Consider the following 23,959-nt stretch of genomic DNA (forward strand, 5'->3'; position numbering starts at 1 on the left):
TTGAATTTATTTAAATGTTGCATATAAAAAAAAGAAAAAAATGTTATAGTGCTGAAATACATACTCGCATACGATTCTGGTTATTATTATAATGATCTTGCACGGTAGTTTTCACGAAAAGAGCTAGTATGTAATAAGGAACTCCACGTACGCACATGCAGATCGTACGTCGTTGCATTTATACATGCCGAGTCGCATGTACTGCATGGCTTTAGTTCTTATATTTTCAGATGTTTCTCTTTGTTGGGTTTGAAGTTCTGACCATGTATCTGATTTTGGAGGCATGATTTTATACGTGAAACTAATGACCTGGTTGGCGAGTCGTTTATTGGGTGGGTTATTGTATAACTTGTGGTGTTCTCGGTGTTAGTGTTGGCTCGGAGGAAGATGGTGGTTCGTGCCGAGGGACCAAAGTTCCGTGACCAACTGGTCTGCAGCGACCATGTAGGGCTCTTGTGGGATTCTTCGTTAGATTGGGAAGTGCGGGTCATGCGTGGTGGCTCAAGTGATCATCTGACAGAGCCGTGATATTGAATGCACGTTGTGGCCGTCAACTGGACGCCACAAGCTATGTTCCGTTTTTTTTTTCTTCTCAAAAACTGAATTAAGTATCACTTTTTGAGTGAACACTAAAATGTACACAGTATCACTATTTGAGTGAAAATCAGTTGTGTACGTCCTATTTGCGCATCAAGTATTTCTCGTATTTGCTTGCACTGGGGACACTATGCCCTCGGATGTAGATTCAAACCAAGATGTAAGTACTGCGGAGGTCCACACAAAGGAGAATGCCACACAACTAAACAAAAATGTGCTAACTGTAAAGAAAACCATTATCCTAGATCGGCAGAATGCAGATTTGCAATAAAAGAGAAACAAATAGTGGACTTAATGAACGAAAAACACCTCACCTACCATTCTGCCAAAAACATTATCTGTAAAAACAACCCCAACACACCAAAATCTACCTCTGAAACAATCAATGAGCACCAAAACTCTCCACACAGAATCAGAAGGGAAAACATTGAACCACAAAACATACCCTCGAATCAAGAAACAAAAGAACCAAAAACTACAACCAACATTGTAACAAACCAAGACCACCCTGATAACACTCCAGATATAAACAAAAACTGTCACCACAAACATCCCCCAAACCTAACACACACCCCAACACAGAATTAATACAGGAAGTAATGAACCTAACAACAGGAACCCTAATACAAGATCTCAATAGCATAATGAGAACTCTCAAAATCATTTTCACCATAATAGCTGATTGGACCACAAGACTAACAGATAAAGACAACGTCGAAAATGGATGGCACAAAAAATAATAAAATCACCATCTGGTAATGGAACTGCAGAGGAATCTTTTAAAACTTATCAGAACTGCAAAACAAACTGAATAATACGGCCGTAAAACCAGACGTAATCTGCCTACAGGAAACCCTCATAACACAAGAACACAAACGCATGCCCAAACTACAAGGCTATACCAAGGGAATCTTTAAAAACAGACCCAAGGGGCAGAAAGGGGGTGGACTAGCATTATTTTTTGGATAGATACACTAATCTACTATGAAATAATAGAAGTACCCCCTAACCTAAACATCAATAATAGCATCGAAATAATGTCAGTAATGATAAATATGGGAACCACAAACATTCAAATAATAAATGCATACGACCCTTCTGCCCTACCAACCTAATCTCACTAAGGGCAATCACTAATAACAACAACAGCAATCTAATTATCTGTGGCGACTTCAACGCACACAGTGAAATATGGGGAGGTAAAAAGAAAGATCAAAGAGGGAAAATTGTTGAAAAATGGATGACTGAGAACAATCTGGTCATCTTAAATGACGGGTCGAACACTAGATTAAACCCTGAGGATGGCACTCTCTCAGCCATAGACCTAACCATCACTACCCCAAAATTGGCTCAAATCACAAATTGGTGGGTGGATCAAGAAGATACGTTAGGATGTGATCATTTCCTCTTCACAATCAATATTCAAACAAAAGCTCAACACATTCCAAACGAAACCCCACCTAAATGGAGGTACCAACAGGCAGACTGGGACCAAATCCAATTATTACTAGCTAGAGTAAATCCAAATAACTTAGAAAGCCCAAATATTGACATGTATTATGATAACATAACAGACACAATTATAGAGGCAGCTACCGATGCATCCCAAAGACAACTAATATCCAAAATAAAAACCCTGTACCATGGTGGACTAAACAGTGCACTATAGCACATAAAGACAAAAAAGGGCCTTAAATAAATATAAACGCACCAAAAATTCTAATTCTATCTACTTCCAGCAATATAAAGATAAAGAAAAAGCACTAAAAGAAACTATAAAAACTGCTAAATTTAATCTATGGCAAACCTTTTGCTCTAAACTGAGTTTAAAATCAAACTCAAAATAAATATGGGACAAGATAAAAGCCATAAAAGGGAAAGGAACTACCTCAGCCCCAAAAATTAAATATGCCATAACAAATAAAGATAAGGCAGACCTCCTAGCGAAGCATTTTTCGAACATGAGTAGCAACAATAACCACACCAGAAACTTTCAAGAACACAGAAAACTAATGGAGGAAACCCAACCTCAAATGTTGCAAGACAAGGAACAAAAGAATCTCACCTAAACAGCGACATCACAGTACATGAAAGGGAGATAGCCCTACGATCCAAAAACGAAACATCCCCTGGTAAGGATCAGTTAGGTTACATTATCTATATAAAAAAATACCTATCAATATAACAATAGCCATAACTAAACTCTTTAATAGGATATGGGATAAAGGCCAACTACCCACCAAATAGAAACAGGCCATAGTAATACCAATCTCCAAGCTAGGTAAAGATCCCAACAACATAAATTCGTACCGACCCATCTCCCTTACAAACAATATTTGCAAAAAAATGGAGACAATAATCGCAAATAGGTTAAAACACCACCTAGAAACCAATAACCAATAACCTACTTTCCATAAATCAATGTGAACCGCTCCGGTGGCCTAGTGGTTAGAGCGTCCGCCTCGGATGCGGGAGGTCGTGGGTTCGATCCCCGGCCGAGTCATACCAAAGACTTACAAAAACGGTACTAACAGCTGCCTCGCTTGGCGCTCAGCATTAAGAGGTTAGTGTTAGGACTGGTCGGCCCGGTATCAGGATAATCTGACTGGGTGGGACATCATGCTACATGTCTGCGGGATGATGCCCCAGTGCTAGACATCACTATAAACTGCTACACTGCAGACATCGTAGCGATATGACTGAAAAACTGTTAAAGCTACGTTAAAAATCCAAATCACACACACACATAAATCAATGTGTCTTTCGGAACAAACGGTCCACCACTGACCAACTTCTCAGATAGGAAACAGACATCAAACTCGTTTTTAACGTTAATAAGAAAACTGATCGCAACCTCATAGCGGTTTTTCTAGACCTAGAAAAAGCGTTCTACCTAATATGGACCAATGGACTAATGGCCAAATTAAACCAATTTGGAATAACTGGACGCTTGTTCAACTGGATTGGCGATTTCCTCACAGGCCGGAAAATTACCACAAGAATAGGCAACACCCATTCGGAAGAATTTTCACTTGAAAATGGAACACCGCAAGGCAGTGTAATAAGTCCCCTACTATTTAACCTAATGGTAAACGACCTTGACCTCAATGCAGCCTCCGCAAAAATAAACTTGTCACAAATTTGCAGATGATAGTGGCATATGGAGGAATGGAAATCCTGCCAATAAAACAGTAGTTAAAGAAATCCGGCAGAGCCTAGACAACGTAGGGAGATGGGCGGACAAATGGGGTTTCAAAATTTCTCATGAAAAAACTGTGGCAATCATATTCACCCCCAAACGAAATAACAACATAGCCTATCCAAACTTCTATATACAAAATCAATTAATCAAATACGTAACAGTAGTAAAATTCCTAGGAATATTCTTTGACAACCTTCCCACATGGAAACAGCACATTGAACAACTCACCCAGAACTGTAACAAAGATCTCAATTTATTCAGGAACATCACAGGGGCTGACTGGGAATCCAACCAGGAGACCCTCCTCACGACATATAAAACTCTAATTTGATCAAAACTGGATTACGATTGCCAAGCATATAACTCGGCTAAGCAACCTGTACTACAAAAACTTGACACTATCCAAAGAAAAGCCTTACTATTATGCACAGAAACACTCCCCTCAACATCATTAGAAGAACTACAAACACTAACAGGAGAACTACCCTTAAAATTACGTAGGCAAGAACTGCTCTGCCGATACTCCATTCGATTAGATACCCATCCAGACAACCATCCCACCAAAATAGCTATAAACAAGTATAAAGTTGTCTTCAAACCCAAAATCATACCCACCACATCAAGTGGCAAACTAAGAGAAAAGATACCTCTACTAAAAAACAGGTAACAAACAATACAGACCAGAACAAATCACCATGGTTACAAAAACCACCAAGGATTAACATTGAAGCTACCAAATTAGGCAATAAAGAAGGACAAGAAAACTTACTAAAACCTGTACATGTAAACAAATCAACCAAAAATGCTACAACGATATTTAAGCCCCTCTTTATACACCTCAAATATCTTAATCAGTGAAAATAATGTCAGATCAGTTTCCTTACCAATCACAGGAATAATTTCATCATTAACAACATCAATCATAACTACCGTTCCCATTGGGGGGATATAATATTTCATCCCGTCCGATCCGTATATCATTTTGTCGTGAAAATATCTAAATGGTATCCTACCTTAGATTTATTATAAAATTTATCTAGTATATTTAACGCAGCAAAATCGTTAGCCGAGCACATTTATTTTTTATTTCAGATTATTTGTTTAAAATTCTAAAGCATAAAAAAAAAAAAATATTTGTTGAATACAACAGTCAATTTCTCAATATAATGGACACTTTCACCAAACACACAAGGTGTATAAGTTTTCATACGGGGGCGAAATTTCCAGATAGAACATTATTCTCACTGATTAAGATATTTGAGGTGTATAAAGAGGGGCTTAAATATCGTTGTAGTTTTATGTCTCTCCCTGTTGATGTTATCGAAACATTTTTACATAGACCTCTTACACCTGAAAAAACACACGCTAAGAAAGTCGTTAATGAGATAGAGCCGGATGCCATGGTACAAACAGTTAATTTGTTATTTTAATAATGATCTGATCATGTAGATCTGTAAGCTCTGTGATTATATACACTGAAAGAAGTGTTATAATTTTAAAAAAACGGGAGCAGCAGAGGAGGCGTGACCTCAGTGAGACGTCAGGCTGGTAAACGACAACATATATACTTTTTAAAAAAACATAAACGATAAAAATAAAATAACTAAACAAAAACTAACCCCATGAGAGACTCTTGGAGAGAAACTCTCGGTAAAGTTAGAGGTTTTGGTTTAGCGTTATTGACCCTATTTTTTTAACTTTTTCGTATGAGGTTTTTAGATTTCACAGTTACGTTTCAGAAAAAGGTCTGTTCGCCTCCTTTGCTGCTTGTGCAGATAATGCGATAAATCTACAACTTCCAAATTATGGTTGTGGAGGAATTTTGTGATGAAACTGGGATGAAGATTAATCTTCATAAAAGAAAATTATTATATTTAGAAACGGAAGGTTTTAATAAATAATGTACAGAAGTTCATTGACGTCTGAAAATTAAAACTATCACCACGTGATGCTTCTGTTTATTTTCAAACTCATCTGGACAATGGCAAAATAATGGTTGGTATGATAAAGAAATCATAAATTACGTTTCCTAAGATTCAGAGTAAAATAGGAGTTCCATCTATTCCGTATTCTTTTAAATAGCTTGTTGTTTGCGCCGGCTGCTGGTGTTGCTTGCTAACAAAAATATCAACTGGCATCTTGAATAAAAGATTGACACCAAGATCAATGGAAAGGGATGTCGCTCGAAAATGTATTCTCCCATATATAGCATGCTTACTGTATAAGCTCTGGTGCAGACATTTTTAAGCAGCACTTTCAGTAGATTGTACTAACTTTCATCGATTTTTAAAAAAGCGTTAAACTCAATGGATCACTCAGAACTGTGAATGTTTCTGAGGAAATGCATCGGAGGAAACCTTTCTGTGCATCATATCATCGGTGTTTTTAGTGGATGTGTTCGAGTTGAACAGAATCATGGGAACTTTATTCTAAGATATCCAATATTTAATTTAATTATAAAAGATTTGATGACCAAATTACGAAAGAAATGTGGGCTGGAATATTTGTTCATCCTGATATATCCGAATTATTTTCCATTTTTGTTGTTGGCATGTTCATGACGATTATAATTGTGCAGATAATGTGATAAATCTACAACTTTCGAATTAAGGTTGTGGATGGATTTTGCGATGTAACAAGGATGGAGACTAATCTTGACAAAACTAAATAGTTGTACTTATTTTGGAATCGGAGGCTTTTAGGAAATAATGAGCAGAAGTTCTTTTGACGACAGAAAATTTAGCTTGTTTTTACTCTCATTCTCATCTGGACTCTTGCAAAATAATGTCTGGCATTATAAGAAAAGCTTAAATTATGATTCCTAAGATTCAGAGTAAAATAGGAGTTCCATCTATTTCAATACTTGTAAATAATTAACCACTTTGAAGTCGCCCATTTAGGAAACATGGCAGAGTTTTGGGGATATAAATATTCAAAACAGATTGAAAATATCCAAAACAAATTGTGTGCCTATTCCTTAAAATTATCGTAGAATGCGTCTTATACATTTTCTCTGGTTTAATGTGGGCGATAGCCTCTCTGTATTCAGTACATTATAGAATGTATTAAGTACTGGATGTGGTTGACCAGGATGAACAATTTCACAACTGTTACAAAAAGTCAAAATCTCTCTCTCTCTCTCTCTCTCTCTCTCTCTCTCTCTCTCTCTTTAATTTACCACTCAGTATGCCGATGCATAGTTAGGTGTCCCTGTGATACCTGAATGTTGACTATATTTAAATACAAAAAACAAATGAAACGAAACAAGCTATTATCTTTTAAGTAAAGAAACAAAATATATATAAGTCAGGAAGGATGTTGTATAAACCATTTGGTATTATAAGAACCTAGCGTCTTTTCGACTTCATGTACATTATGAAATGATAATCAATAGATGTGAATACTTTCTCAAGGGAAGAGACTGAAACGTATCATCTCAATCAGCTTTCTAGAGACACATTTGAATGTTAGGGGTAGGGGAATTGCAGCTGTTAATGGGACTTATGTCTCTTTTGTGCGAATGACTAAACTAACCAGACCCATAATACTACTTGCCGAGTTATCATATCGGCTAGCCAATTTAAACCATTGTCTGTCTGATTCTCGGTGCAGACATAGTGGTGCATGTAAATGTTTTTGCTCCTCCGACTGATATCAGCAAATTATCTATATTCTAGGATACCTGTGTTACACTTTCAGTATTCGTGAGACAGGGAATGTACCTCTTTGAAAAAGTACGGAAATGTCTTAGTTTCATTCATTATGGACACAGTTCTGCTGTGAAGCTGCCAAACAGTGCTGTTCAAGGGGTTGTGTGTGTGTGTGTGTGTGTGTGTGTGTGTGTGTGTGTCCATTATAGCCAATATGGGATTTCGGTCACTTTTGTACGAATGACTTCAGCGACTTACATCTGGAGACCGATAATACTACTTACCGGCCTATCATACTGGCCCGCCAATGTAGGCCGTAGTCAGCCTGATTCTCATGAGGATTTGATGTACGCTGTATTATCAATATTCCGGTTTACCGATGTATTTGCTTCCGGTGGTAGGTACCACGACTCTTTCACTGTGTCGGTACATCGGTAGTTTCAATATGGAATTTCAGAAATTTCCGAGTAATCTTTCTACGAATTTAATATTAACCATAACTTTTGTCAGCCTTGATGATAAAATCATTCAAAAATTATTATTGATTTATTACCTTCGTACTAAGGCGTGAACACAAAAATTAATTCCCGTGACTACAATAACACTGGACAACAAATTTTTACAAAAGTCATGTTACTGAAATAAAATTAGTCAATTCTTATCAATTTTTATGTGCTGAACACGAATATGACAGTCAAATTGCAAAATTGGCTCTAGTTTTTTTGTAATCTGCAAGAAATTAATGTTTACATAACGAAATGCATTCCAATAGTAAAAGGTCAACTGTAATAGCCTACCTATAAAAAATCAAGTCATTGACTACATCTTAGATTTCTTCGCCTGTCTCTTGTACAGCTGTTCGGGAGCATCTCTGAGGAGTGTCCAGCAGTAGTCAGCCAGCGTTGTAGTGGACCATTTTCCCTGGTATCTTTGTTCCATTGTTGCGATATCTTGATGAAAACGTTCGCCGTGTTCATCACTAACAATACCACAGTTGCTAGGAAAGAAATCCAAATGGGAATGAAGGAAGTGAATCTTTAGAGACATATTGCAGCCAAGTTTCTTATACTTCATCAACATGTCTTCTACTAGTTCCTTATAGTTTTCTGCCCTAACATTTCCGAGGAAGTTTGTAGAAACTAGGCGAAAAGCATTCCATGCTTGTTTCGCGTCACCTTCCAGCAAGTTGTTGAACCGGTCATCTTTGAAAAGCTCTCGAATCTGAGGACCCACAAAAACTCCCTCTTTAATCTTTGCTTCGCTGAGTCGAGGGAATTTTTCATGCAGGTATCGGAATGCTGGCAAAGTCCGGTCAATGGCTTTCACGAAGTTCTTCATCAAACCTAGTTTGATGTGAAGGGGTGGTAGCAAGATTTTCTGAGCCTCAACCAGAGCTGGGTGTTGGATATTCTTCTCTCCAATGGCTACATTCTGCCTGTGAGTCCATTCCTTCCTCATGTAGTGCATTTCCCTTGCTCGGCTATCCCACTCGCATAAGAAACACATGTATTTTGTATATCCTTGCTGCAGTCCCATTAAAAGGGCAACTACCTTCAAATCACCACAGAGGTGCCAGCTTTACTTGTTATACTCAATGGAATTCAGTAGCTGCCTTAAGTTATCGTATGTCTCTTTCATGTGGACAGCATACGCTACTGGAATAGATGGAAGAATGTTTCCATTGTGCAAAAGCACAGCCTTGAGACTCAGTTTCGAAGAGTCCACAAATAGTCTCCATTCTTGTGGGTCATGAGTGATTTTTAAAGCATTCATGAGGCCCTCAATATCGGAACAGAATATCAGATTACTTTCCTTTCTGAAGAAAGGCTCCAATTGCTGGTGGCGCTTTCGATATGCAGTAATTGTGACATCTTCTTCTAGAAGATTCCATTGTTGGAGTCTTGATCCTAGCAATTCTGCCTTGTTCTTTGATAAGTCCAAATCACGAATCAGGTCATTTAGTTCTTCCTGTGTTATTCTGTGTGGGGTTGATGATGCACCACAGTGAAAATCTGGATCACTGCATGCTGATGGACCAGGAGAAGAACAGGTCGACTCACCTTTGTCTTCGTCAGATGAATCAAGAGAATATTCTGCTGGAGGTTCTGGAATAGGAAGTCCCTCACCATGTGGAACTGGTCTCAATGCAGACGGAATGTTTGGGTAGACTATTCTCGACTTCTTTCGCTTCGTTATTCCGCCGGAAAGAGGAGGAACCAAGCAGAAGTAACAGTCATTTAGGTGGTTGCTTGGCTCTCTCCACACCATTGGGACTGCAAACGGCATTGATGACCTTTTGCAATTCAACCACTGTGAAAGCTGTGTTGTACATGTAGCACAGCATATATGCGGAGCCCAAGGCTTGTCTTGGTCACCAACCTTGCATCCGAAGTAAAGATGATATGCCTTCTTCACTTGAGAATTGATACTTTTCTTCTGGTTGGCAAATGTCACTTCCCCACAAATATAGCAAAAATTGTCCGCGGTATTAACACACTTTCGAGGCATTACTGTTCTTTATTGTACGTAAATGGATAAAATAATAAGTTTTATGTAACAGTAGTTTGAACTGTCTCGCACAACGTCTAAAATATTTTAAATGCTGAACCTATCTGATTGGGCTTTATATAGTACACTGCTTACGTCAGCTTCAGCAGCCGCCTGGCATTAGTATAATAGGCCTACACATGTATAGTACACTGCTGACGTCAACTTACTTCAGCAGCCGCATGGCATTAGTATTGCATTGCATCAGAAAATGATGCAATCAACTGTGGATGATGTGAGCATGATGGTATTATGCAATGTTACATCATTATTCCGGATGTTGCTGCAGTCCTACTGGAGAAATTTACACAGTGAAACATAGAAAATGAGGTATATGAATATCTTCAAAACGAGAGCCAATACAAATTTTTCACGGTTATATTCGTGTTCGGCACACCAAAATACTACAGATTAGGGCCTTTTCAAGTCAGTAATGATTTCACTGTTGACCAGTGTAACATTTCAGCGCTGGACCACATAGCAAATCAAATCAATTAATCAGACATGCATTTGTGTGTATTTCCAATTCACTGTACCGAAGATGTACGAGTTGCTACAGAACAGCAGCCCGTTATAGGTACAAATACGATTCTGGACCACATCCATCTTAACTGCACAACAAATTACCGTATTATCTCGTATAGTATACGATAATATTGCTAGACCAAATGCAGATTGAAAGTAATACGATTCTTTTTCATTGTCGGGTTTTCAGTAAACATTTTTCTTTACTACTGGGTTATGTTGTTCTAATTTATTATCTACTCTAGCCCCACAGTACTGTGTTATTAAAATAGCACTCCTTGAAATGAAGATGACGAAATGTTACAACTGTGGTACAGAAAAATCACTCAATAATTTGAATAGAGACAAAAAAAATAACCATGTTGTTAAGACTGTTCATTTAGAAGGCATCTTGATCAAAGAAAATCGAAAGCGCATTGCTAGGTGCTGGAATAAATTAAGTGTACATGCCATTACACCCACCCACCCACACCCACCCACACAAACACACACACAAAAACACACACCCATACAGAGAGTCTGTATTAAGATATAGATAACAAAGTCTTTCTACGTTGGAAAAACTTTAAGTTACTTTGTCCCCGTTAGTGGATTATGAATGTAAACCGAATTATGACATCACACATAAAATCTATGGTCACAACATAACCATATGCTGGATATAACTTTCGACGGAAATGTCAGTACAGTTCACACTGAGAATTGGGTCCAGTTGGAGTAAGAGTTGAACTTTTAATGAAACATTATTTACCATACACGTTTTCAATATCTATCACTGAGTAATCACATAAAGAATGCTTATTGTACGACCCTGCTTTGCGACAGTATCATCATGTTTTGTCAGATTCTAATTCTAAAATGGTTTAGCTGTGGTCTGTGGTATAGATAAAATGTAAATGACTACAAGATACTCTACGAGATCCTAACAAACTACACGCTAATGAGAATCAAATAAACATTAATGCAATCATTTTTTTTAGGACACTCAGAATTCATTAAGATTTCATGCAATGTGTGTGTGTAGCCCCAATCTATAAAAATACTTATGAAAATATATATTTTTCTTTGACAAAACACTAACCAAATTAGTTGATTCGGGAAGAATTGTTTGCCGTCTAGATAAAATAAAGATCAATACACATTTCATAGTATATGTGAATATAATGATTTTGATAATTCATTTCTACAGACACCATGTTGACTCAAACTTTGATAACTGATGTGCCAGATAGCAAGAATGACTAACGTGTATGTACTTTAAATAGTATATCATTTACATAGAATGACCCTAGTGGATACGTTGGATAAAGCAGCATATATCATCGACACACATTCCGATAAAATTGATGTCGTATCACATGGTGTCATGGCAACAGCATACACTATCAAAACTGGAAAAGAATTGAATTCCTACATGAACTTCAATACATTGGTGACTCGCTACAACATGTTACTTGAAAATGTCTCAGAATCAAGGAGGTACAGGGAAAGCAAGAGACCATCTTTTCTCCACCTTCTGTGAACATGGAATGTGTAGACCTATTTAACCTCAGGCACATTTTTGTCTGGTATGACACAATAAATAATTCAACGGCCTATTGTGTTGTCAAACATATAGATGGCTACGAAGAATTGATTTACCTCTTCGATTGACATTTTATATTACAGTGACACTTTCTTGCAAACGATCAGTCAGTCTGTGGATCAACATGTGCGAAACTGTTAAAACGGTTTCCAAGAGTTGTGGCAGTGGCGTAGCGGGCCCTTATGCAATGCTTACTGATGGGCTCCTAATCTATAGTGCAAAACAATGTGTGGGCCCCATTGCTTTGCATGCTCTTGCTATACCTAACTTCGTCCCGGTTGCGTGGTAAATGATATTTGCAATATTTGTTTTATTTGGACATTTAAATTACACAGACGTATGCAGAGTGTGCTCATTAACGTATCAGGAACATTGTTGCTCTGCTGAGCAATTGGTAAAATTGCAAAGCCTCTGGCGTCTTAATTTCTTATTTTCGTCTGCTATTTGTTTTGTATCTGCAAATTGTAAAATGAAACTTCCGACGAATTTATTTTTGTATACGACATAGCCAATACCAATCATCAAAAGATGTTTGATATGGAGAGTGTCCAAAAATACATTGTGCTCTTCTGTTTGTTCAGCTTTTAACTTATTTTCCATTTGTTCGAGATTTTCATCAGTTTATTTTATTTCTTTTCATTTTCTTTTTGTTTCATTTTAAAATGAAGAATCCGCTCAAACACAACTCTACGTAACGCAGGTTTTGAAATAAACTTGTAATTTATCTCTCTAAAGTGTTATCTGATGTAAAAGTCGACTTAAGCTGTAAACGTTTTGCATGCTTTGGCAAAGCTGTCTTGTAAGATGTTTTCAGTTAAAGCTGTTGGACGGTATATTGGCTGTCTTGAAGTTAATCTTTCGTATTCAGAGACTGAATCTGGAAGAAAAATGTTATTGCAATACATACACGAGTCAATCCTTTTGCGGTCAGAGTGACATGTGACAATTAACTTTGACATATGGGCTAGGCACGCAATAATTCGCTAGCCTGCAATAGATTTAATGCTATTGTTTGGGGACATGATTGAATTTCAATTAGAATCCGTTGAAATAAAGTTCAGATATATAGGCTAATTTTGGGTTAAGAGAAAATGATCAAGTGGAGACTTTTGTTTTGTTGTTTTTGTTGTAGTGGGGTTTAACGTCATTTTTCAGCACACGATAGGATATACATGGCGGCAAGTATAATGGTGGAGGAAGACCACTCGGTCACTCGGGGCCCCTCAAGTAGAGACAATCTAGAGACAATTTTGTGCCATTTGCTAATATGTTTCATAAAATGAGTTTTTCGAGAAATATTTATTAATAAAGGCGGAATAGAGACAATTATTCTAACTTTGATAGGCGTGTAAAGTATTGGCATTTAAAACAAAGTTATTCCTGATTGACTAAGCTAAACTATGGGGGTTTTCCCAGACCAAATTTAATGTTTTAATTAATTTCCCTTGCGATGGTAGTCACTCTAAGTTTCTGCGGGAAGGCAAAAAGATCTTAGCTGAGGGAAATAACAAGTATTTTTCGTTATAAATTGTCCAAGAGAGGTGTGAGTGGAAGTTGAGGAACAGTGAAAGAGAGATTCGACGTCGTAGAAATAAAAGCTAGCCACTGAAAGCACAATGTTCGCCCTAATCTCATACAATTTATTCTTTGATACAAGTTTGTAATTATTTGTTGCATGCATTCGTTTGAAATTTATACTTAAATTTTCATTTAGTTTTGAAGTTGATTGTTTGTATTTATTTGTCTTGAATGTAATATGACTGGTGTTTTCTAAGAATATTATACAATATCACCTTGATATGAATTTATTCGAATTCATTCGTTTGTATGTAAAGAGAATCTTGTATGCTTGATATTTCATACATTACGTTTAATGCAAATTGTGAGAAGGGGTACATTCATCTGTCTTAAATGATATGAATCATGTAGTTAGGAATTTATATTAATATGCCTGGAAATGTTATCGCATTGACTTGCCGATTAGCAAATGTTGCAACTAAGACCTGAGTTGAATTTTGTTAAATCATTTGCATAACCAGGATGTGAGTTCTGATAACCAAAAAATAATGGTGTTTGGGCTTAGAAAGCCTGCTGACCGACATAGTCCAGTTAATGATTTATGCGTAGTACTATTTACTAAGATGTCTAGTTATGTCATGGTTTCATTCATGAATGCGGCTAGCTGCTAGGGAAAGATTATTTTGATGGTAAATAGGGTCGTGTGTGTATAGATTACTAACTGACCCATATTAGTCTTAGTTTACACTGAATTAAGACAAGACAACATCTGACGTAACAGAATATTGTTCGTTCCCAGAAGGAAAAAAAACTGAAAAATATTTAAGTAGCGTTTTATGTATCTGTTTTAAAAAGGGGGAAATAGTTCCATATGTGTACCACACAGTGGGGAAAGATAGCATACAACCATGTTACGATTGATGACTAGAAGAGTCTGGAGAGATAGAAAAGGAAAATTAATATGGCGACTATGACCTCTCACTAACTTTGACAGGACCGGATGCTATCACGTTATCCAGGTATGTTAAGCAATGACTTGAACATTTCATCCGATTATATGAAGAAATTTGTTTTATCGGTATAAGTGACTGGCTAATTGCACTTCTTATAAATTTGGTAAATTTATTTCTATGAGAAAATGTATCATTACAATGGTATATACAATTTCATTTTGATTATGTATTTGATTAAATTTTATGTTCAACACAAGCACTTTTGTTGTTCTGTTCTATATTTGTGCTAAAATATATGTCATTTTATCCAACAGTCTCACGTTTTATGTTATTTATTACTTGATACGGTCAATAACACCGTGGTCTATCATCTAGATAATGATAACAAAACAGGGGCCACATAACAATTGGGGGCACACTAACACTGTTCATTTGCTGCTCGCGTGGTCACTTCTTGGAGTGCGTTAATTAAATTCATCTTTGTCACGTTTGATTTACTGTACTAAGTACATGCCACTTTTGGAATGAAGGGAAATAAGGACACTGATTAAGCATGCCAGCTGACTATTTCAGTACTGAAAAATATCATTTCTTGTTAGTGAATGTTTCAAAATGTCACTTCTTGTTGGCGAAAGTTACAAAATGTGACTATTTTAATAGTTGTTACAGAAAGCAACACATTTCAACTGTCTCTTACAAATGTCACTAATTTATTGTCGTATGAAAGACATATATTGTATTGCCCTAATGGAAGATGAACACTTAATTATGCCGATTCAGTGTTCTTGTTGTGTATCTTTTGAAAGGTAGTAAAGCTAAACTTCATATTTCGTATGTCTTATTCCTTTCTTACGTGATGCCATGTATTACCAGGTAGAATAGTATCGATACTATAATCGATATGTAACGTGTGTGATGTGTACATGTGTACCCCATTCTTGGCATGATGGCAAACTGGCACGAAGTGTGTATTTTAACTCCTTGATGTTCTACTGTACTGTTTATTTCACATCAATTACATTCAAGAAATTCATTATCTTAAATATATCAAATTTTTCATGTTCACTGATATTAATACAGTGTCTCGGTCTTCAGTTGTCTCCTTAGGCAAGGATTTTGCAGCGGAGTAACTCTTGACCTGCTTCACTCTGTGCACCTCGTAGGCCGAGCCAACTAGAAAATGACGATGTCATTATGCAAGTCTATGCTTTAGTACATAAGAGCTTGTCCTTGGCACATCATTTATTTTAATAGAAAAATGTTTTAATCTTTTTCACAAGAATTAAACAATTCATCTTTGACCATGGAATGTTAGGGTATTATTGTGGTTCTTTTGCATGTTGGTTAACAGAGACATAGTAGTCGTTTCAATTTTGTGGTACGATTAAATGCATCCTGATTTGATCAATCTTATCTTTCAATTTCATTTTCGTTTCGTGAATTTTATTTATATAATATATAGCACGCACCACATATTGACATAAATGTATAACCATCAAATTATTCCAGCACGTAGACATACGTTTTGGATCTTACTAAGTGAAGCTGAGTTCTAAAAATTCAATCCTACAACGTTGGCAATGGGTGTTACTTGTTTCCAATTATTTTGTGTTTTTCAGTATCACAGTTACTGCACTTTGTGACTTCCTTTTATTGAAGTAGTAATATTTCAATAGAACAATAACATGAGTCTAGATTAGATAATACATTTTACTCCATATCCATTGGTAACAAAACCTCTCTTTAAAACACCTATTACCAAAATAATATTTTATTCAAAGTTTACGGCTGATCAGGAATGTTGTCATAGAGTTTAACTTCCCTGTTCCAAGTTTCATAAAAAATGGACCAAAATCATGAAAACATAATATTCTAATATATGGATCGTTGGATAAACATTCAACAAGACATAAGATTTGGAACTCGAGAAATCGCAATTGCGCATATAGCTCTTGCTTTCATAGTGTTGTTTGCGTTTATTGTGAATATTCTTAGTATTCTATGTGTCATTTTATTCCTCGTCAATAAGTTATTACACATGTTTATGAGTTAGATATGGGAGAAGTTAAGATTCATAGAATCTTAAAATTGTATGATGTTTTCTGGTTACACATTTTCGCTCTTGCCCTTGTCACCTGTATTTTCATGGCTGAGTGACTTTGTTAATAAACTGTCGCTTGAAAGTAAAGAAGGCAGCATATATTTACATAAGTATGTAATTAATGGTACAAGACATATATATATTTAACTTACATTTGAAATAGGAATTCAATCAGTCAAAGTTTCCACCAACTTTCAATGTAAATGATCCAGTTTGGTCAAACATTCTAAAGAACTGCATATGGGCGTCATGTAATATTTATAGGTCATTATCTAACTAGAATTAGACCGGTTATGACAGTATCTCCTTTATAAATAGTTTACAACTGCATGAATTGTGTGAAAGTTGGCGGGAATCGGCTGAGACACTTGAAACACACATCTTGTATGTAAGCTGGCAAATTATATTTGTGAAAGATAATTACATGGGAATAAAAATGTCGGCCTGGCATGTTCCTTTTGGCATGACAATTTATCAATTTTCGTGCTTGAAAATACATGTATCCGACGGCAACTATAACATTGCCTGACCAGATGACAAATTACACAGATATTTAGATACACTGTCTCGTACCTTTCCAGAGGTCTGGCTCATAAGTATGTGATCACTCATTAAAACGGAGTCCATCTCCAAATCTATATGATGCCTAAATTACTGAAAAGTATCACTGTAAATGCAAACACGATTAAGAAATAGAGAGCTAAGCGTGGAACAGCAACATAACATGGTCATAATGTTACACCATTTAGTAACAAGATTAAATGTACCTATGTGAAAAAATCCCAAGTCGTTTTCTTTGTAACATGTTCTTAGCTGTCACCAAGTATGAAGAACAGGCACAAGTTATTTATAACTGACGTAGGCCATGTGCTTTGCGATGCTGAATCAGCGCTTTTAAAGAATAGAAAATGAATTCAAATTTATTTGTAAGCTGTGATTCTGCGTCTACTCGACCCAGGTTTTACTCGGCGCAGCCAATTTTGATATACTGGAGGTGCGCATAATTAGAGCTATACCAGTGTTTCTTTCTGGTGTTATGTATCACGGTATATTTCCGTCTTCCAGTACTTCGGTAGTTTCCGTCAGTAAGGATTGTACAGACATTCCAGAGTAATCATTGTTACGAATTCAATGATATGAACAGCATATTTAGATTTTTCATGACAAAATGATTCAATAAATAGTATTTTATTTTTTACAAAATAGTTACATTTCTCATAAATTTTGAATATTTTAAATATCGTTATGTTTATGATCCTTGAAACACATTGATGACACGTGAAATATGTCAAATAGGATTATAACCTGCTTCGAGAAGGGTGGAAATAGAGTCCAGATCCTTTCTCGACGTAAAATTCATTTCTTCCAGCAGGAACGAGAGAGAGAGAGAGAGAGAGAGAGAGAGAGAGAGAGAGAGAGAGAGAGAGAGAGAAATTACTTTGTCAGACCACGATGTTTGTTTGTTTCCAAAATCCCAGTCACAGCACGTCTCCGGAACTGGCAGCTGGTCTAGTCCCAGAAATGGTTAAATATCGTCTCACCTTGACCTGATGAAATATTTAAAGTAAATAACACTGTGGTATTGCAGAAAAGAATAGATCAAGATGTCGAAATGTTCCATTTTGAATAATTTCTTTGTTTATAATAAAACCACATTGCACGCATGTTTAATAGTATAACAATTGAATGATGTGTTTACGAATATCACATTATAACTACACACGAGTAAGATTATGTATGTTAACAGTTGCCGATTTGAGAAGTTGTACACTTAAAATAGACCAGGCATTCGTCTGCTTTTCTATATTGATGTATTTAAATACTAATTTATTTTCTTCTATTCCAATGTATGTTTTCCCACTGCTAAAAATGATCCACTCAAAATGATGTCACGGAAAGTCGTAAACAATTTGTTTTGCCACAATCCTTATTCACTGACAAGTAATCACATCTAACAATCGCAAAATATGGACTTCACGTGAAAAACATTTGCAAATCCCGATTCAGTAGCTCTCAGAATTTACACTCCATAAAACGAGATTCATCCGATCAGAGTAACAACCTCTGAGTAACCTTTGAGTTATATACAGAAGCACTAAACTATAAGCTACGTACACACGAACTACACTATTGTAGTCGTGTTTTGTTCAAGGGATATCACCTCAGTCAGTCATAAAACAAAAGATTTGCATAAAAGGTCACAACTCTACTGTCCCAGTGTACATGGATATTTCTACGCGGTCAAGTATACGATAAAGAACTTAATTTTTTGAGTGAGCTACTGGATAAGATGTCTTTCGTTTTCAGAATAAATATTTGACAATCATAAGCTATTGATTATGATATATTAAATTTTGTTTTCAACTGCATTGGACAGAAAGGACCTCAAAACCTCGTGTTATGTATTTTAAAGTAGTAAACGGCAGAAAACAATGATTCAACCTTTCGTTGACAAAGTCTAAGCAAATTTAAGGCCCATTATGAAAATTGGGCAAGCTAGTAATTTATTATTTTTATGTTTGTATATTTACAATTAAGTTCATTAGTAGGTGAAGCATAACGTTATTATTTTTTTAAATTAAGTTCATTACTAGGCTAGTATAACATTAGTATATATTTAAAAGCAGACATTGAACATGCAATCATTACATCACTAGCTAAATTGAGGTAATAACATAAAAGCTAATACGGCAGCAGGATAAACACATGTCAAGAACAAAATAAGAAGTTGAATAGATCCGGTGAGACGAACTGCTAACCTACAATTAACTGCAACCCGGCATGCCAGAGTCCCTTTGGTAACAAAACTGAGGAGACTGCCCAGGTGCCATAAATGGGACAGAATCAGACATTTTTCCAGACTGATTTTACTCGTACCGGCTTAACCACCGGCCTCTTTGGTTAATCAGTCTTGATACGTATATAAGGAGGTAAACTCCCATCTGGTACCAAATGTAGAGCGGGTTTCTCAGGTGATACAAGAAGAACAGTTTTTCCATATCACTCCCCCGCACACATGATATCAATGTGTGCAGGGCCCGGTTTCACTAACTATATCCAGTTTGAGGGCATCCTCAACCTCAAATCAGTGAGGTTTTGGCCAAGTTGAGATTTATCTCAGTAGCCGTTTCACTTCTTCCTGAGATCAATACTTCACGAACCTCAACTAATGACTAAGTTTGATATCATTGATTATGATGATAAGCGACCAAACAGGAAGACTCTCTATGCTGGAGTCTGGGTAGATGATAATCTCCATGAATTCAAGTGCGAACACCCACTAGCTGTAAGTATTGTTGTCGTCTGGTTGAGATTTTTGTTCGTATGTAGCTAGTATGGAGCTTAAATAAAGTATATGAAGATGAGATAATTGGAATGAAAGTGTAAACATTTTACTTGTATGGAATGTTCTCCAAAGGGATAAAGTTTTCTTCGGAAATTGAAAGGATAAAGGGAGTCGCCACCCCGGCAAGGAAATGGCCTGGGTTGAAGTTGCCGATATTGTTAATGTATAAGGATGATATACCAGCATGGACGATACATTTAAACTGTTTGAAACGTATCCATCACTAAAGATACTTCATAATTTATATTCGTACAAATACCAATTTGGTGAATGTTTTTACTTGTAAATAGTAGTCCTTGTAGGCATTTAGTCTAGGACAGTTCAGGGATTCACTGTAATTTCAAACAAATCTTGATATAAAGTCACACAACATATTTTTTAAATCTTACCATTGGTCATCATTGAATCCAGCAAACAGAAGTTTTCCCGATTATTTCAAATGTAGTTATAATTATTCCACAGCCTTTTGCTTCATGTTTGAGTTAGATCATGGATAGGTGGTCATTCTTCTTTTCACTTGGTCTGCCACCTGCTGAACGTAATCATTTGTGTGTGTGCAAGAAAGTCTTTTTGAGTTCTTTCTAATGCCAGCCGAGTAATAGACTGGATGATAACCTAACAAGTCTATAATAAATAGGATTTTAATCTTTAAAAGTGTTATTAACATGGTGCCTGCATTACTTGCTCAGGAATTATTCTGAAAATGCAATACTTTACTGGTTAAATATACTATTTGTGTGATAAGCCGATTAGATAATTGTTAAAAAAAATGTGCCGATCAAGACAAGATTGCACACAATTTCTCATATATATTATAAGAAATTACATTGTACGTTCATATTATCATGCTTGTTTCACATATGAAAAACACACAAAAATTTATTTTGTTAAAAAATTTGATATTTTATGATTAGATCAGTAACAATAATTGATAAATAAATTGTTTTAAGGATAACAATTGAGTGTGGAAAATTACATCAGACATGTGAAACCCATGTTTCTGGTATATAATTAACATTTATAACAGTGTCATATATTTTGATATTCAGGTGAGCATAATCTCTGTCATCAAATTGTTTAAATTAAATTACTTCATATATGTATGTTCCGATCATTTAAAAAACATGTAATGTAATAAAATTGTTAATATAATGCATACATTCTATCCTCAAATAGTAATATTCATATCATCTAGAGAATATTTAAGGTTTTACCCATATTTTAGCGTACAGTCACGTGAAGGAGATTGATAACTGAACCTATTCCAGTATGTGGGACACAAGTGAGTCCGTTCCAGGATCAAGCAGTATATCACCATGTACTTGTAAAATTAAGAGCGTTTCTTGCTTAACTAATGATTTAAGATTCAGAAACGTTGTTTTCACATTATACGCCAATTTCAGAAAACATTATCTTACCCTTGTCCCAATTATGGTTTCTACACATGAAGTTTACTTCAAGACCTTACACCTTGATTGCAGGTCAAGGTCACAGAGACACTTTCAGCCACAGCCTCCACAGTCAACCATACTGTAATTTGTCAGTTATTAAATTTAATATTATAAGTATGAAACAGATGTCAATATTTTATGACTACCAGTATGCCTTATCATCCGTATGGAAAGTATAACAACAAATATGATATTAAATTGGTAATAGCATGTTTTTGTTCATTCATTCATTCATTTTAACAAATCTTAAATATAGTTAAGAAAATCCATGTATTGACAACCATTATTACAAATGAATCAATAATCTTTGCACATTGTCGGCAACACGTGCCAATCATATGATTGTTACATGTGTGTGTGATTTAGATTTTCACATAGCTTTAAACAAATTACAGTCATAGTGCAGTGTGGCAGTTTATGGTGAAGTGTAGCGCTGATGCACCATGCCGCAGACATGTATCATGAAGTCCCACCCAGTCACATTATCCTGACACCAGGCCGACCAATCTTAACACTAAACTTCTTAATCCTGAGCGCCTAGCGAGGCAACTGTTAGTACCATTTTTAGAAGTCTTTGGTATGACTCGGCTGAGGTTCGAACCAAAAACACTACTGATTTGTGGATATTAGAGTCTTTGCCAAGTACCAACCATTTTTCAATATGTATCAATAGTTGTTTTGCAAGATATAAATAAACAATTACCCTCATTCTTGTCTGCCTTGTTTGAACTATGTGTAGAGCTTGGTCAGCTCTGTTTTCATGCTAAACAGAATGTCTTCCTCCTCTTCCCCGTCTGTTTCTTGCTCCATGCATCGTCCTTCCTCTCCATCTCCCTCTTAAAGGTCACTCTGGATTTGAGCTTGAAAGTATGCAGATTTCAGTCAGAAATTAATACAAGCGAGGTTTTGATTTGATGGAAGTTTTCTGGGCTGGATCAGGTCAAGTGTTAGGGGTGTATATCCAGATTTAAAAAGGGCCCCGACGTTCTTCGAATGGGCACCAAAAGCAAAGTATATGTGTCTATTTAGTCGTGTGCAATACCAAATAAACATGCGAAAGAATAAAATGTTGGTCAAACTTCAAATGACAAGTGACTACGTTTGTGCGTGTGTACTGTTTGTGATCTGGCCTTAGGTTTTGGACCTCGATCCCATACTCCAGTCGCATATTTTAATAAAGCTCTTATCTAAAGCCTTATGTATGTAAAATATTAACTTGGAGAAGCAGAACATGAATTCTTTTCCCTTTTTGTTTGATATGGCAGGAAGATGAGAGTGTTAGGGGCCACTGGTGACAATCTGGTTAGAATTTATAAATTGATTAATGAAATGCAAGTTTTGAGAATTTTTAAATATCCAAGATGTTTAAATCTTGGATCATAGATAAAATTGAGGGAGGGGACATGATGGAGTGCAAATACTACCCCCATGTCGGCCAATTCTGCGCATCGATACAACATTCCTGTAAACATTGAATCACGTGTTGATTCTGGCCCAAAATCCAGTTTGTATCAAGAAAGAACGATCGTCCTTTAATTAAGGAAAATGTTTTTCACAAAATGTATTTAAATATCCCAAAAGAAATTATGATTTCTAAATGTCAGCATGGAGACCCACCCCATGACCTTTTTGAACTTTTAACCCAAAAAATCCTATTTACTATATATCTTTTAAAATAATACAAACAAATACATTATGTAAAAGATGGAAATATATACATTAAAACGAAACTGCATTTTAATCCAACTTTCCAAATTTGCAAGCAGTTGTCCCACACGTACAAAATCGTATAATATTCAAAAGGTCAATTTTGACGTTAGAACGCGGGAATCTCAAGAAATTCCTCGGCGTATAGTCTGTTTCTAAATTGACTGGCATTTGTTCCAATAAACGTAACGTTTGTAAACGTATATTATCCGATTCACCGTTGTTTCTCTTCAGTATAATAGTTTTTTTTTATATTTAAAAAATGTTGATCTTTACTAAAAATTTTTACAAGAATCGGTTTAATTTGTTTAATATGGCTTGCGATTTATTGGCATTGGTACATTGAATTTTGTAAAACTTGCTATAAACCTGACCTACTTACACGACTGAAATCTGACAGAAACAGTCCGAGGTAATGTAGTTCATTTATATAGCCCGATGGATACATATTACATCTTTTCAAAGCTATGTGCAGAAAAGAACGACATATCGTGAGTCATGAAAACACGAGTGTTATCCTGTGTGTTCTAAATTAATATTTTTTTGAAAAGAATATTCTGGTGACAATTGCCTCTTTTCAAATGGTAAGCATTGCAGTATTTTATTTTTGTCCATCGGTTGAATTTGGTATGTATTTTGCTTCAATTATTGGTGACGGAAACCTTAAGTGCGCAAAAATGTCCAACAACATTGTGTATTAGTCCTACATACAAGACCTCGACGCTTATATTTATGTTTTGGGCGTCTGGGTCTTACAGCCTAACTAACGGCGCTGTG

This window comes from Sinohyriopsis cumingii, chromosome 5 (genome assembly GCF_028554795.1).
Source record: "Sinohyriopsis cumingii isolate HCF-2022 chromosome 5, ASM2855479v2, whole genome shotgun sequence".
Taxonomy (NCBI): Eukaryota; Metazoa; Mollusca; class Bivalvia; order Unionida; family Unionidae; genus Sinohyriopsis; species Sinohyriopsis cumingii.